Genomic DNA, 4,059 nt, shown 5'->3' on the forward strand with positions numbered 1-4,059 from the left:
CGTGATTCTAGCGCTGAGGTTCCTTTTATGGATTCTGTACCAGTTTTTCAGGTGTTTCTAGAGGTCTTTCCTGCAGACCTGCCGGGGATGCCACCCGATAGGGATATTGACTTTTGCATTGATTTGTCTCCGGGCACTCAGCCCATTTCTATCCTCCGTATCGCATGTCCCCGCCAGAGTTGAAAGAATTGAAGGAGCAGTTTCAAGATTTGCTTGATAAGGGCTTTATTAGACCTAGTGTCTCGCCTTGGGGTGCGCCGGTGTTGTTTGTTTAGAAGAAGGATGGGTCGATGAGGATGTGTATTGATTATCGGCAGTTGAACAAGGTCACCATCAAGAACAAGTATCCGTTACCGAGGATTGATGATTTGTTTGATCAGCTTCAGGGTGCCAAGGTATTTTCGAAGATTGATTTTATATCTGACTACCATCAGTTGAGGATTAGGGCATCCGATGTCCCTAGGACAGCTTTTCACACTCGGTACGGGCATTTTGAATTTTTAGTGATGTTATTTGGGTTGACAAATGCCCCAGCAGCATTCATGGATTTGATGAACTGTGTTCAGGCCTTATTTGGATTCCTTCGTGATTGTCTTCATTGATGATATTTTGATCTACTCCCGCAGCCGAGAGGAGCACGAGCAGCATCTTTGAGTCGTTCTTCAGACTCTGAGAGACAGTCAATTGTACGCTAAGTTTTCGAAATGTGAGTTCTGGTTGATTTCAGTTGCATTCTTGGGCCACATCGTATCAGCAGAGGGTATTCAGGTGAATCCGAAGAAGATAGAGGTAGTCAAGGATTGGCCTAGGCCTACGTCGGCTACAGAGATCCAGAGTTTCTTGGGTTTGGCGTGTTATTACCACCGGTTCGTGGAGGGGTTTTCTTCTATAGCAGCCCCGATGACCAGGTTGACCCAGAAGGGTGCCCAGTTCAGGTGGTCGGACGAGTGTGAGGCGAGCTTTTAGAAGCTCAAGACAACTTTGACTACGGCGCCAGTGTTGGTTTTGCCCACAGGTTCAGGGCCATATACAGTGTATTGCGACGCATCTTGTATTAGATTGGGTGCGATGTTGATGCGGAATGGCAAGGTTATTGCATATGCTTCGCGGCAATTGAAGATTCACGAGAAGAATTATCCAGTTCATGATTTGGAGCTGGCAGCCATTGTCCACGCGCTAAAGATCTGGAGGCATTATTTATATGGCGTGTAATGTGTGGTGTTCACGAATCATAAGAGTTTGCAGTATTTGTTCAAGCATAAGGAGCTCAATTTGAGGCAGAGAAGGTGGTTAGAGCTACTAAGAGACTATGATATCACCATTTTGTATCATCCGGAGAAGGCCAATGTGGTGGCCGATGCTTTGAGTAGGAAGTCAGCTAGTATGGGCAGCCTTGCGTATATTCCGATCGGTGAGAGGCCGCTTGCTTTGGATGTTCAGGCGTTAGCCAATCAGTTCGTGAGGTTGGATGTTTCTGAGCCCAACCATGTTCTAGCTTGAACAGTCGCTCGGTCTTCATTAATTGAGCGGATCAGGGATCGGCAGTATGATGATCCTCATTTGCTAGTTTAGGTGCACAGTGCGGCACGGTGGTGCCAAGCAGGTTACAGTTGGAGATGATGGAGTTTTGAGGATGTAGGGTCGATTTTGTGTGCCTAATGTGGATGGACTTCATGAGTTGATTCTAGAGGAGGCCCATAATACCCAGTATTCTATTCATCCGGGCGCCGCTAAGATGTATCAAGATTTACGGCGGCATTATTGGTGGAGGAGGATTAAGAATGACATTGTTGCGTATGTAGCTCGGTGTTTGAATTATCAGCAGGTAAAGTACGAGCATAAGAGACCTGGTGGTTTGCTTCAGCAGATTGAGATCCCGAGTGGAAGTGGGAGCGTATTACCATGGACTTCGTTGTTGGACTCCCACGGACTCAGAGGAAGTTCGATGCGGTATGGGTTATTATTGATAGGCTGACTAAGTAAGGCATTTCATTCCTGTGGCAGTCTCTTATTCTTCAGAGAGGTTAGCTGAGATCTATATCCGGGAGATTGTTCATCTTCATGGTGTGCCCGTGTCTATCATTTCTGATCGGGGTACGCAGTTTACCTCGCATTTCTGGAGGGCAGTTCAGTGTGAGTTGGGTACACGGGTCGAGTTGAGCACAACATTTCATCCTCAGACGGAGGGACAGTTCGAGCGTACTATTCAAATTTTGGAGGATATGCTCCGAGCATGTGTTATCGACTTTGGAGGTTCGTGGGACCAGCTCTTGCCATTAGCGGAGTTTGCCTACAACAAAAGCTATCAGTCGAGCATTCAGATGGCTCCTTATGAGGCATTATATGGTAGACGGTGTCGGTCGCCAGTTGGGTGGTTTGAGCCGGGGGAGGCTCGGTTGTTGGGTACAGATTTGGTACAGGATGCCTTGGACAAGGTTAAGGTCATTCAGGATAGGCTTCGTACAGCTCGGTCCAAGCAAAAGAGTTACACCGACCGTAAGGTTCATGATGTGGCATTCATGGTCGAAGAGCGAGTGTTGCTTCGGGTGTCGCTCATGAAGGGCGTGATGAGATTTGGAAAGAGGGGCAAGCTAAGCCCTAGGTTCATAGGGCCTTTTGAGATTCTTGATCCAGTGGGAGAGGTGGCTTACAGACTTGCGTTGCCACCGAGTTTATCAGCTGTCATCCAGTGTTTCATGTGTCCATGCTTCGGAAGTATCACGGCGATCCATCCCACGTGTTAGACTTCAGCACTGTCCAATTGGACAGGGATTTGACCTATGAGGAGGAGCCGGTAGCTATTCTAAACTGGCAGGTTCGTCAGCTGAGATCAAAGAGTTATCCGTCGGTTCGTATTCAGTGGAGAGGTCAACCTGTTGAGGGAGCTACCTGGGAGTCCGAGTCCGATATGCGGAGCCGATATCCCCATCTTTTCACCGACTCAGGTACTTTTCTATGTCCGTTCGAGAACGAATGGTTGTTTTAGAGGTGGAGAATGTGATGACCAAAAGGTCACCTTTTGTTTTAAAGTTCATTTCCATGTTCTGAGGCCTTGAAAACCTCCTTGTATCTCTCCTCGATTTGTGTGCGCGGTCCGGGCGCGATTCCGGAAAGCTTTTATGTGAATTTTAAGAAAAATATTAAATTTGGCCTTTAAAATTGTTTAAAGTTGACTTCGGTCAACATTTTTGGTAAATGGACCCGGACCCGTGATTTGACAGTCCCGTAGGATCCGTAGTAAAATATGGGACTTGGGCGTTTGCCCGGAATCGAATTCCGAGGTCCCTAGCCCGAGAAAAGAATTTTTAAAGAAAATTATTTGCTGGAAAATATAAATACTTTTGGAAATGAAATGGTGTGTGTTCTTGATGGTATCGGGCCCGTATTTTGGTTTCGGAGCGCGGTACAGGTTTAATATACTATTTATGTCATATCTGTGAAATTTGGTAAGAATCACAGTTGGTTTGGTATAAATCGGACCCTTGGTTGAGAAAATAGAAATTTGAACTATCTTGTGAAATTCATGAGTTTTGGTGTTAAATCCATTGTTTAAGATGTTATTTTGGCGATTTGATCGCACGAACAAGTCTGCATGATGTTTTTAGACTTGCGTGCATGTTTGGTTTGGAGCCCCGAGGGTTCGCGTGAGTTTTGGATAGGCCACGGAGTGTTTTAGACTTAGGAAAAATTGTTGCAGGTTTTAGTTCTAGTGTTGGCCTCTGATCTCGCAATTGCGAGACCAGGGTTCACAATTGCGAAGAAAACAGAGATGGCAATTGCGAGGCCTTTATCGCAAATGCGAAGAAGGCCTGGGCCGGCTTAGTTCACAAATGCGAACATAACTTCGCAATTGCGAAGAGAGTCTGGAAAGGGGGTGATCGCATTTGCGATCTTTTTGCCGCAATTGCGGAGGTTGGTGTTCGCAATTGCGAACATTCCTTCGCAATTGCGAAGGCAGCAGTGGTGTGATGGTTCTCGCATTTGCGATGTTCCTTCACATTTGCGAGCTTCGCAATTGCAAAGCTCCTGTCGCAAATGCGACATCTGCAGCTGATCAAA

Source organism: Nicotiana attenuata, unplaced genomic scaffold (genome assembly GCF_001879085.1).
Source record: "Nicotiana attenuata strain UT unplaced genomic scaffold, NIATTr2, whole genome shotgun sequence".
NCBI classification, from domain to species: Eukaryota; Viridiplantae; Streptophyta; class Magnoliopsida; order Solanales; family Solanaceae; genus Nicotiana; species Nicotiana attenuata.